The 13706-nt window shown below is 37.7% G+C and overlaps 2 protein-coding genes across 3 annotated transcripts in view; one reads left to right on the forward strand and one right to left on the reverse strand.

Annotated features, from left to right (window-relative positions):
• The window catches only part of LARP4 (La ribonucleoprotein 4), a 170654-nt gene that overhangs the window by 82213 nt on the left and 74735 nt on the right, over nucleotides 1-13706 (forward strand). Inside the window, exon 2 of one of the 2 annotated variants that reach the window (XM_070621274.1) lies at nucleotides 4753-4946. The gene's annotated coding sequence lies outside the window, so the exon portion shown is untranslated. The remainder of the gene's footprint in view (nucleotides 1-4752; nucleotides 4947-13706) is intronic. The other variant, XM_070621279.1, reaches the window with a different exon arrangement.
• The window catches only part of FAM186A (family with sequence similarity 186 member A), a 74859-nt gene that overhangs the window by 54820 nt on the left and 6333 nt on the right, over nucleotides 1-13706 (reverse strand). The gene's annotated exons all lie outside the window — the stretch shown is intronic.

Consider the following 13706-nt stretch of genomic DNA (forward strand, 5'->3'; position numbering starts at 1 on the left):
CTTTTCTCCACATCCTCTCCAACATTTGTTGTTGTTGGTGGTGGTGGTTTTAAAGGTTGGCACCTGAGCTAACAATTGTCGCCAATCTTTTTTTTTTTTTTCTGCTTTATCTCCCCAAATCCCCCCGGTACATAGTTGTATATCCTAGTTGCAGGTCCTTCTAGTTGTGGCATGTGGGACGCCACCTCAACGTGGCCTGATGAGCAGTGCCATGTCCGCGTCCCGGATCCGAAACAGCGAAATCGTGGGCCGCTGGAGCAGAGTGCACAAACTTAACCACTCAGCCACAGGGCCGGCCCTGTTGTTTTTTTGTCTTGGTGATTATAGCCATTCTAAGAGGTATAAGGTGATATCTCATTGTAGTTTTGATTTGCATTTCCCTAATAATTAGTGATGTTCCACATCTATTCATGTGCCTGTTGGCCATCTGTATATCTTCCTTAGAAAAATGTATGTTCATATCCTCTACCCATTTTTTCATAGGGTTGTTTGTGTTTTTTTTGCTGAGTTGTGTGAGTTCTTTATATACTTTGGAGATCAACCCCTTGTCTGATAAATGATTTTCAAATATTTTCTCCCAGTTGGTGGGTTGTCTTTCCATTTTGTTCATGGTTTCCTTTGTTTTGCAGAAGCTTTTTAGTCTGATGTAGTCTCATTTGTTAACTTTTTCTTTTTTTCCCTTACCCTAATAGACATGGTATTCAAAAAGACGTGGCTAAGACCAATGTCAAAGAGTGTACTGCCTATATTTTCTTCTAGGGTTTTTATAGTTTCAGTTCTTACATTCAAATCTTTAATCCATTTAGAGTTAATTTTTGTGTATAAGCATTATTATTTTAAATTTCTAGTCTGATAATTCCAAATCCCTGCCATGTCTGGTTCTCATGCTTGCTCTGTCTCTTCAAATTGTGCTTTCTGCCTCTTAGCATGCTTTATAATTTTTTATTGAAAACTGTACGTGATGTACTTGGCGAAAGGAACTCTGGTAAATAGGTCTTTAGTGATGTTGTGGTAAGGTAGAGGAGAAGGAGAAATGTTTTATAATCCTATGATTAGGTCTCAGTCTTTTTGAAAGCCTGTGCACTTCACCAGTGCTTCCCAGTTTTTCCCCCCTTAGGTGGGACAGGATGGCTAAAGGGAGCTGGAGTGGGGTATTTTCCCTCCCCCAGGTAGATTAGGCTCTGATAAAACCCCAGCAGGTTAGCCTCTGGTTAAGTAGTTTCTCCTGAGGGCAGCCCTTGTTAAAAAGAACAGGCTGCTCTGGTGTATTTCAGAATGTTTACTCTTCCCCTCCTCCTGCCAGAAGCACAAGGGGATTTTTCTCTGCTATTTACAATGAGAACCGGTTGGAGTTCTTGGAGGTAAAACTCACACAAGCGTGGGGGTGTCCCCTGTGATTGGGTCTCCTTGGAGCTTTTAACTCTCAGAATTGTCTACACTGAACCTCCAGCAATTTTCCTACCCCAGCACTGGTTCCCACAGCAGTTTCTGCTTATGAGTTCTTTCCTCTAGTAACTGATGACTCCCTGTCCTCGCCTGCCTATCTCTCCAATCTTGAGAACAGTGGTTTGACCCATGTCCTCACCTCTCTCATGGATCCAAGAACAGTTGTTGATTTTTCAGTCTGTCCAGCTTTGTTCTTGTTAGGATGGGGTGGTGACTTCCAAGCTCCTTACATGCAGAAATGGAAATCATAAGTCTCCTGACAGGATAATCTTTTCAACAAATGCTTTTGGAATAATTGCACATCCATATGCCAAAAATTTTTTTTAAAAGAGAACTTTTATTCCTGTCTCACACAATATTAAAAAACTAAGTCATATGGATCATAGACCTAAGTGTAAAACCTAACACTATAAAATTAAGAAAAAATAGAAGAAAATATTTGTAACTTTGGATTAGGCAAAGATTTCTTGTAAATGACACCACAGGCATAATCAAAAACAAATTGATAACTTGAGTTTCACAAAAATTTAAAACTTCTGCTCTTTGAAAAACACTGTTAAGAGAAGGAAAAGTCAAGCCACAGACTGGGAGTAAATATTTGCAAATCGCGGAAATACAAACTGGTACAACTTTTCTGAACTGAAATTTTTCATTACTTGACAAAACTACACATATACTTACATTACAACCCAGCAGCTTGCTTCTAAGGAATCTACCCTGAAAGTACACATTTAACCACATGAAAATATAAATGCACAAAGTTATTCATTGAAGCAAGGCTTGTAATTGCAAAATATTGCAAAAAACCTAAATATACATACATATGAGGGTAACTGAATTAACGATGGTATGCCCACACAATGGATTATGGTGCAGATAGAAAAAAGAATGAGGAAGATCTCTTTGAACTGATGTGAAGTGATCTCCAGGACATCCAGTTTAAGGGAAAAAAGTAAAGAAAAAAAGAACATCTATGGTATGCTACCCTTTGTGTAAGAAAGAGGAATTATAAGAAATTACATATCAATCTACTCATTTATGCAAAAGAAACACAAGAAGGATAAGCTAGTTGCTAGAGAGATTGGTTATATACAGGATGTATTGGGGAAAAGGTAGAAAGAAAGGAGGAATAAGAATGGGGCAACAGGGATGAGGAAGGAGTTACATTATTCGAACTATACCTTTTTGTATAACTCTGATTTTTATCACCATAGTAATGTTTCACATACCCTTCACATACTCAATAAATAAACTCTTGAAACCAACCAGTGTATGGGGTGACAAGAAATGGATACAAATACTAACAACTGAACCTAACTGTGTACAGATGAATAACATAGCCACACTAAGAAGAAAAGTAGTAGCCAGTAACTTTGGAAAACAACATCTTGACTGAATAATGTAAGGTTAAATACAGAAGAATGGTACGCAAATGCTGTACTAGTCAGTAAATGTGTTTCTTGCAGGGATATGAGTTAGCAATTTGGATAGTACTCTATGTGTACACTAGATATGAACAAATAAGTAAATATATTGTAGATAATAAGAACTGGGTTTTTCACTCTTGGAGAAAGAAATTACAAATAAGGAATAAGAAATGACCAAAATAATCCCTGTGGTACAAGACTGGAATCTGAACTATCACTATAAAGTCATGTTTTAAATATATATGCCTATATATATACATGGGTTAAAACACATGCATATATCTCCTAGCTCTATTTGCTGAGAAGGGCTGGAAGAAATGACACTCTGGTAGTAATGAACACACCTAGCCCCAGATCTTAATTTCTAAACATCATTCGCCAATAAAAGCAACCAGGGCTTTTGGAAAAGTTGTTGATTCCAGGACTGGGCAGGGAATGTACAAGATGATCCTGGAACATCTTATGGTTTCAAAAAATAGTGAAATGCAGATAGAGATAGATGGATAGATAGATAGATAGATAGCCACTTGTTGAAAGGACACAGGAGTCAGCCTGAAGGAGCTCCTAATGGCCAAATCTGGAACAATGGAAGCCACACACACACTCAAAAAATAATATTATTGAATTATAACCTACAGGATAGAATAAATATCTATGAGTCTATATCAGTGTAAGTAATTATCAGGTAAATAAAAAAGTGGAAGAGGTAGGTTTTCCTTGCAGTAGATTTCCTATTCATAAATGTGGAAGAAGGAAATAGGAAATTACCATTAGGTAAATAGCACAGTAGTAATTGTTGCTGGCAATATCTACCAGTGGATTCCAAAATTATTGGACAAAAATTTGGGAAGACACAGAGTGTGCACAGTCTCAAAGTATCTTCCCCAAGGTATTTATTAACTACAAAGATAACCTTACAGTGAACAAACCTCTATAACCAAATGATCAAGGTCAACACTAGTCATAATGCAAAACCCTGTAATATGATTTACTAACACAGATCATTTCTGGGGTTTTCTTGCCCCCCCAAAATGTATAATTTCAATCCAATCATGAAAAATAATTAAAGAAGCCCAAACTGAGAGAGATTCAAAAAATAATATTATTTGAAAATATCAAGGTCATAAAAGGCAATGAATGACCAAGGAAATGATACAGACTGCAAGAAACTAAGGAGAAACAAGTAAATGCTATATGAGGCCCTGGATAGGATCCTGTTACGGAAAGATGACATGAGTGGGAAAACTTGTAAAACTGAAATGAGATCTTTAGTTAATAGTATTGTATCAATTTTAATTTTCTGAGTGACTGTTGTACTATGGTTATATAGGATGTTAAACATTAGGGGAAACTGGGTTAAAATATATGGAAATTCTGTGCTATTTTTGTGGCTTTTCTTTAAGTCCAAAAGTAATTTGAAATTAAAAACTTAAAGAAAAAACCCATTTTGCATTATTTATTAAAGTGGAATCTATGCATGCTTGATTGCTCAGCAATTTCATTCATAGATGAAATGCATGCACACGTGTATCAAAAGATATTCGTAAAAATGTTTATAGCAATATTGTTTGTAGTAGACAAAAATAGCAGAATGGATAAAGTCATAAAATGGAACGACAGTAATGAAAATTAATGAACTATATCTTCATATAAAGAATACCATGAACTTAGTATTAAGCAAAAGAAGCCAGACATTAAAGAATATATACTGTATGATTCCATTTATCAGGCAAAACCAACCTACAGTGTTAAGGGTCAAGATAATAGTTGTCTTTGGGGGAAATGAGGAGGTTTCTGTAGTTCAGATAATACTTTTTTGTAATTTTTGGGTTTGTTCACTTTGTGATAATTGTTTTTTTTTTTTTTTTTTTTTTTTGAGGAAATTAGCCCTGAGCTAACATCTGCTGCCAATCTTCCTCTACTTTATATGTGGGACGCCTACCACAGCATGGCTTGCCAAGCGGTGCCATGTCTGCACCCAGGGTCCGAACTGACAGCCCAGGCCACCAAAGCAGAACGTGTGCACTTAACCACTGTGCCACCGGACCAGCCCCTCCATTGAATTTTTAAATTGTGAGTTTTTACTTATATTTACTATAATTTTTTAAAGTTTTTATTTTTTTAATTTTTTTCCCTTTTTCTCCCCAAAGCTCCCCAGTACATAGTTGTATATTCTTCGTTGTGGGTCCTTCTAGTTGTGGCATGTGGGACGCTGCCTCAGCGTGGTTTGATGAGCAGTGCCATGTCCGCGCCCAGGATTCGAACCAACAAATCACTGGGCCGCCTGCAGCGGAGCGGGCGAACTTAACCACTCGGCCACGGGGCCAGCCTCTTTTTTAAGTTTTTAAAAGGAGAATTCAACCTATCCTTCCACCCTAGATGAAGTAACATGGACTAGATTTATCCTCTTATCTGAAACAACTAAAAGAAGGCCATCTAAAAGGATTAATAGAAACAGTCCCCAGAGCTCACAAAAGGAGGAGGGATATTTTCTGTCCCCAGCTGGAGTAGAGAACTTAATCCAAGGAATAACTGGTAGAGTACTCAGAAACTTTTTTGCCTCAGTAATGGAGGCAAAATTAGCCATAAGGAAAATGCTGCTATAGTTGATAATGAACTTCTTAATCTCAAGTTCCTGTGCCCAGTGCACAGTAAGCCAATCACTGACACATCAGTGCTTGGAGATGGAGAAAGATTATTTGAATTGGCCAAAATGAGAAGGCAAGAGGATAGGTTCTCTCAAATCTGCCTTAATAAGAGAAGGAAACTGGGGCTGGCCTGGTGGTGCAACGGTTAAATTCTCACATTCCGCTTCGGCAGCCCAGGGTTCTCCGGTTCAGATCCTGGGTGCGCACGCGGTACTCCTTGGCAAGCCTTGCTGTGGTAGGTGTCCCACATATAAAGCGGAGGAAGATGGACACAGATGTAGCTCAGGGCCAGTCTTCCTCAGCAAAAAGAGGAGGATTGGCAGCACATGTTAGCTCAGGGCTAATCTTCCTTAAAAAAAAAAAAAGAGAGAGAGAGAAAGCAGGGGATTTCATGGAGCTAAGGGACTTGGCAGGAGGAGTTTTGGAGAAACAAAGGTGTAATCCCTGTTTCTTTGCTCCAGATAAGCCCTTGGGCAATGTGACTTCAGGGCATCAATGGCAGCTGGGGGCTGGTTATCTGGTAATTGTTATTTCCTTGAAGGCATTCTTTTTCTTCTGTAAAACAAACTTATAAATCCTCCCTGACTCATGAGTCACCCCTCAGAGTAAACAAGAAAACATCGAATTGACAAGATTAACTTCTTTTCATCTATATCTGTGTTGGGAACAAGATGGAAAGGTAATCTTATTGAATATTTCCAGTAATCCTCAGGTACCCAGCTTCATAGTCTCACCAGCAATGCACAAAGAAAGATTCAAAAGGATCAAACTACTTCTACATAACTGTTTTCTAAAAGTTTGAGAATATTTATAGAATTAGAAAAATATCCAGCACCTAAGAAGACAGAATTTACAATATCTGACATCCAATCAAAAAATATCAACAGCCACATGCAAAAAAATGAAAATAGATCATTTATCTTATACCATACACAAAAATTAACTCAAAGTGGATTAAAGACCTGAATCTAAGACCTGAAACCATAAAACTCCTAGAAGAAAACATGGGGCATACACTCTTTGACATCATCCTTAGCAGTATCTTTTTGAATATCATATCTCTTCAGGCAAGGCAAACAAAAGAAAAAATAAACAAATGGGTCTACATCAGACTAAAACACTTCTGCACAGAAAAGGAAACCATCAACAAAATGAAAAGACAACCTAACAATTGGGAGAAGATATTTGCAAAGTATGTATCCAATAAGGGGTTAACATCCAAAATATATAAACAACTCATACAACTCAACAACAACAACAAAAAACCCAATTAAAAATGGGCAGAGGATCTGAACAGACATTTCTTCAAACAAGATATACAGATGGCCAACAGGCACATAAAAAGATGTTCAACATCATTAACTATCAGGGAAATGCAAATCAAAACTACAATGAGATATCACTTCACTCCCATCAGAATGGCTATAATTAACAAGACAGGAAATAATAAGTGTTGGAGAGGATGTGGAGAGAAGGGAACTCTCATACACTGCTCATAGGAGTGCAAACTGGTGCAGCCACTATGGAAAACAATATGGAGATTCCTCAAAAAATTAAGAATAGGCCTACCAAATGACACAGCTATTCCACTGCTGGGGGTTTATCCAAAGAAGATGAAAACACAAATGCATAAAGATACATGAACCCCTATGTTCATTGCATCATTATTCACAATAGCCAAGACTTGGAAGCAAACTAGGTGCCCATTAAGGGAAGAATGGATAAAGAAGATGTGGTATATATACACAAAGAAATACTACTCAGCCATAAGAAATGATGAAATCTGGCCATTTGTGACTACATGGATGGAAATAAGTCAGAGGGAGAAAGTCAAATAGTGTATGATCTCACTCATAAATAGAAGATAAAAACAACAGGGCTGGCCCGTGGTGTAGTGGTTAAGTTCAGGCACTCTGTTTTGGTGGCCTGGGGTTTGCAAGTTGGGATCCTGGGTGTGAACCTAGGACCACTTGTCAAGCCACACTGTGGTGGCATCCCACATAAAATAGAGGAAGATTGGCAACAGATGTTAGCTCTGGGCCAATCTTCCTCACACACACAAAAAACAACAATGACAAACAAACACATAGAAACAGAGATTAGATTGGTGGTTACCAGAGGGGATGGGAGGTGGGAGGAGGGGTAAAAGGGGTGATTAGGCACGTGTGTGTGTGTGTGTGTGTGTGGTGATGGATTGTAATTAGTCCTTAGGTGGTAAACATGATGTAATCTACCCAGAAATTGACATATATAACCATGTACACCTGAAATTTATATGTTATAAAGCAATGTTACTGCAATAAAAAAATTCAAATTAAGAGTGTATAACTTTATGATGTTATTTGTAATCCCCATGGTAACCACAAAGCAAAGAAGTATACAATATGTACAAAAAGGAAATGAGAAAGGAATTAAAACATTTTACTAAAAAAATCAACTAAACAAAAAGGATGGCAATAATTCAAAAGATGAGAAGAAAAAAGCTATAATGCAAATAGAAAACAAATAACAAAATGAAAAATGTTAAATCACTTATCAGTAATTAGTTTATTTTTTTTTAGGAAGATTAGCCCTAAGCTAACTGCTGCCAATCCTCCTCTTTTTGCTGAGGAAGACTGGCCCTGAGCTAACATCTGTGCCCATTTTCCTCTACTTTATATGTGGGATGCCTACCACAGCATGGCTTGCCAAGCAGTGCCATGTCCGCACCTGGGATCCAAACCGGCGAACCCCGGCCGCTGAAGCAGAACATGGGCACTTAACAGCTGCACCACCAGGCTGGCCAGTAATTGCTTTAAATGTAAATGGATTAAACCATTTTATCAAAAGATAAGGCTTGGTAGAACAGATTTTTAAAAACTGTGATCCACCATATGCTGTTTATAAGAGACTAACTTCAGTTCCAAAGACCCAAAGAGGTTGAAAATGAAACGATGGCAAAAGAGATTCCATGCAAACAATAACAAAAAAAAAAAAAAGAGCTGAGTGGCTATGTCAATAAAAGACAAAATAGACTTTAAATCAAAAAAGATTACCAAAGAATATAATAAAAAGTTCAATATAGCAAGAAGATGTAACAATTATAAACATTCATGCATTTAATAATAGACATTCAAAACACAAGAGCAAAACTTGATGGAATTAAAGGGAGAAATAGATAGTTCTACAATAGTGGGAGACTTCAATACTTTATTTTCAAAGATTTTTTATTTTTTTCTTTTTTCTTCCCAAAGCCCCCAGTACATAGTTGTATATTCTTCATTGTGGGTCCTTCTAGTTGTGGCATGTGGGACACCACCTCAGCATGGTTTGATGAGCAGTGCCATGTCCACACCCAGGATTCGAACCAACGAAACACTGGGCCACCTGCAGCGGAGCATGCGAACTTAACCACTCTGCCATGGGGCCAGCCCCAATACTTTATTTTCAATAATGGATACAACCACCAGACAGAAGTGAAGTTAGAAAATGGAGACCTTGAACAATACAATAAACCATTTAGATATAATAGATGTACACAGAATATATAATTTTCTCAAGTGCATGTGCAACATTCTCCAGGATACCATATGTTAGGCCACAAAACAAATCTCAATATATACAAAAACATACAGGGCCAGTCCAGTGGCACAGCAGTTACGTGCACACGTTCTGCTTCGGCAGCCTGGGGTTCACTGGTTCAGATCCCAGGTGCAGACATGGCACCGCTTGGCAAGCCATGCTGTGGTAGGCGTTTCACATATAAAGTAGAGGACGATGGGCAGGGATGTGAGCTCAGGGCCAGTCTCCTCAGCAAAAAAGAGGGGGACTGGCAGCAGATGTTAGCTCAGGGCTAATCTTCCTAAAAAAAAACCCCCAAAAATGCAAAGTATCTTTTCCAACAATGAGATGAAGTTAGAAATCAATCACAGAAGGAAAACTGGAAAATTCACAAATGTGTGGAAATTAACACATTCTTAAACAACAAGAGGGTCAAACATGAAATCACAAGGGAAAATAGAAAATACTTATAAATGAAAATGAAAGCACAGCATACCAAAAACTATGGGATGTAGCAAAAGCAGTACTAGGAAGGAAATTTATAAGGATAAACATTTATGTGAGAAAAAGAAGAAAGATCTCAAGTCAGTAACCTAACTTTACACCTTAAGGAACTAGAAAATGAGTAATAAATTACACACAAAGCTAAGTAGAAGGGAAGAATTAACAAAGATTAGAGCAGACATAAATAAAAGAGTACAGAAAATCAATGAAACAAAAAGTTGTTTCTTCCAAAAAAATCAACAAAATTGCAAACTTTGAGGTATATTGATTAAGAAAAAAGAGAAGACTTGAATTCCTAAAACCAGAAATCAATGTGGGGACATTTTTACTGGTTCTACAGAAATAAACAGTATTATAAGAGGATATTATGTACAATCTTATGCCATGAAATTGGATAACCTAGATCAAATGGAAAAAATCCTAGAAACATAAAGTATATGAAGACTGAATAATAAAGAAATATAAAATCTAAATAGACTTATAACCAGGAAGGAGAGTGAATCAGTAATACTAAAAAACTCCCAACAAAGAAAAGCCTAGACCAGATGGCTTCACTGGTGAATTCTATCAAACTGGAGAGTTGACATGACGCTGAGATAGCCCAGTGAAAGTGTATTGCTGGCCTTGCCAGCTGAAAGCAAACTGCTTCTGGTGGTCATTATTGACAGATATGGAGAAAAATCATTCGCCAGATTAGTAGAGGCACACTGGGTACTAGAGGATGTGTTAATTCGCTCAAGCAGTGAAACTACATCTGGTACGTCAGCTGCAATAGGATCACCACCTGGTTAATTTTACAGTACAGCTCAGATGATGGTTAGCTTTTTTTTTTTTTTTAGCAATAAAGTATCTTTTAATTAAGGCATGTACATTGTTTTTAGACATAATGCTCCTGCACACTTAATAGACTACAGGATAGTGTAAACATAACTTTTATATGCACTGTGAAGCCAAAAAATTCATGTGACTCTCTTTATTGCAATATTCACTTTATTGTGGTGTTCTGGAACTGAATCTGCAATATCTCTGAGGTATGCCTATAACCCACTGTCATTCTCCAAGATCCGTCTGTCTTCTGCACTGGCCAAATAAGCAAATTGAATGAGGATGGTGGGAACCATCACTCCTGCATCTTTCCTTGGTTGTGACACTTATCTCTGCAATCCCTCTAGAAATGCAGTATTGCTTTGGTTCACTATTGTCCCAGGCAGAGGTAGTTTTAGTGGTTTTCCCACCATAATTGGCATTTCCCACCATAATTGCCCTCCACTCTAACATTCCAATCTCTCTAAGCATTTGAATTCTTTCTTCTGCATTAAACCAAGGCAAATCTGGCATTTCTAACTCACTCAGTATGGGCAACCTTTTGGTCCATGTTTCAGCCAACCAAACAACCAAACTCTTAGAACCCTTTCTAATTCCCCAAGCTGTAATATTACATGCAGAATCTCTGCTTAATGAGCCCATATCAGTAAATTCAACCTTATCCAACTTTATGTCTCTTTTACTATTATCCTGCACCCGTAACGTCTATTCCCACATATATTCCCTTGATTTCTGTCTGTAAAAGTCGGAAAACTCAAGTAGTTCTTTTGGAGTGTAGTGCACTTCCTCATGGATCACACTTTCAACCTTATCTTTAGTGGCCTATTGGAATTTGAGTCTAGTTACAGGTCTAGAAACAAAGGGGTGTAGTAGGGATGGTTTCTGAGGAAAATCAGTGCTGTCTTTTATGGCAACTGCCTCAGGAGAGGTTGTTACAGTTTCCTCAGGCAATGCAGGGTTAATCCACTCAGACAGGGGTGGAGAGGCTGCTCCCTCTCTATTGGAGAGGCTACTCCTGTTGGGGGTGGGGGGGGGGGAAGGTCGAGAGGCTGCTGCTTTGGCAAAGAACACTCTTCAGAATTTAGTGGCTCAATGTCCCAAGCTTTATCAGGGCCTTCCCACATATCCCCATTCCAGCTTTCAGGAGCCCATTCCTTCCCAATCAATGCCCTCACTTTAATATTAGCCACCAAGTGAGACTGGGACATCAACTTGCTTTGTAATTCAGTCAGTCAGAGAATGAGCTACTTGGTTTAATTTTCAGCAATCTCAGTTATGCAGCTATAGGAGATAAGGGTCTCCTTCAGGGCACACATAAAGACTTTCAGGTCATTTACGTGGCACTTGAGCTGAGAATTCGAATCCCTGGGCTCATCCTTTTCTTTCCCTACTTTGTCTGGTGGCATTAGGAGCAACCAACCTATCTCATTATGTTTGTTAGTTTGCCAAAAATATTTGAAAATATCATATAAACGGTCATCCAGATTCTTGCTTCCTATAAGCAGTTGGTTAGGAGTATCAAATGGTGCTATTTTGCATTTCTTAATTGCCAGATCATGCCAAGGACTATCAGTGCTCTCTTTAATACTGGAAATCTAATCAGATTAGAGAGTCAATTCTAGAAATCCCAGATCCAATTCAGAAAACTCATCCTTGAGACTCTGCTTTTCCAGAACCACTCTTGGTACCAAAACCACTATCGTAGTATTAGCCAGGGTTCTCCAGAGAAACAGGACCAAAACAGAGAGGCAGAAAGAAAGAGACAGAGACACAGAGAGATTTATTATAAAGAATTGGCTCACATGACTATGGAGGCTAAGAAGTCTCACAATCTCTAGTTGGCAAGCTAGAGACCCAGGAAAGCCTATGGTGTAGTTCTAGTCCCAAAGTCAGCAGGCTCCAAACCCAAGAAGAGCTGATGATTCAGTTCAAGTCTGAAGGTGGGAAAAGACTGATGCCCCAGTTCAAGGGAGTTAGACAAGTGGAGTTCCCTTTTATCAGACTTTTTGTGCTGTTTAGGTTTTTAATTGGATGAAACCCACCCACATTAGGGAAGGCATTTTGCTTTACTCAGTCTATTGATTCAAGTGTTAATCTTATCAAGAAACATCTTCATAGACATACCCAGAATAATATTTGACTAAATGTGTGGCCCAGTCAAGTTGATATGTAAAATTAACCATCACAACTATCAACAGAGTAAAAGATAATACACAGAATGGAAGAAAATATTTGCAAATTGCATATCTGATAAGTGATTAATATCCAGAATATATAAAGAATTCCTGCAACTCAGCAAGAACAAACCCAGTCCCAAAATAGGCAAAGGACTTGAATACACATTTCTCCAAAGAATAAAAACACATGGTCAACAAGCATATGAATAGATGTTCAATATCACTAATCATTAAGGAAATGCAAATCAAATCCACAATGAGATACTTCACACCTATTATGATGCTTATTATCAGAAAAAAAACCCACAGAAAATAATAAGTGTTGGTGAGAATGTGTAGAAATTGGGACCTTTGTGCACTGCTGATGAGAATGTAAAATGGTGCAGCTACTATGGAAAACAGTACAGCGGTTTCTCAAAAAATTAAAAAGAGAATTACCATACGATTGAGAAATTCCACACCTGGGTATATAAAGAACTGAAAGCAGAGACTTAAACAGATATTTGTACTCCTATGTTCATTGCAGCACTACTCACAATAGCAGAGAGGTGGAAGTAGCCTAAGTGTCCATTGATGAATGAATGGATAAACAAAATGTCATATATACATACTATGGAATATTGCTTAGCCTTAAAAAGAAAGGAAATTCTGACACATGCTACAACACAGTTGAACTTTGAAGACACGCTAAGGGAAATATACCAGGTACAAAAGGACAAATGCTTTGATTCCACTTATATAAGGTATCTAGCATAGGCAAATTCATAGAGACAGAAAGTAGATAGGTTGCCAGGGTTTGGGGGGAAAAGGGAATGTGTAGTCATTGTTTAATGGATCAGAGTTTCTGTTTGGGATGATGAAAAAGTTCTGAAACTAGACAGTCATGATGGTTACACAACATTATATATATACTTAATGCCACTGAATTGTACCATTAAAAATCGTTAAAATTGTAAATTTTATGTTATGTATATTTTACTAAAATAAAAAATTGAAAAATAGGTAATTATTTAAAATAATTATTGGAATGTAATAAATATTGAGTTTATGACATATGTAGAAGTATGATACAAATAGCATAAAGGTCAGGAGAGAGAGAAAGGTAGAATACTGCCATAAAGTTTATACATTGTTCAAAA

Source organism: Equus przewalskii, chromosome 5, assembly GCF_037783145.1.
Source record: "Equus przewalskii isolate Varuska chromosome 5, EquPr2, whole genome shotgun sequence".
NCBI classification, from domain to species: Eukaryota; Metazoa; Chordata; class Mammalia; order Perissodactyla; family Equidae; genus Equus; species Equus przewalskii.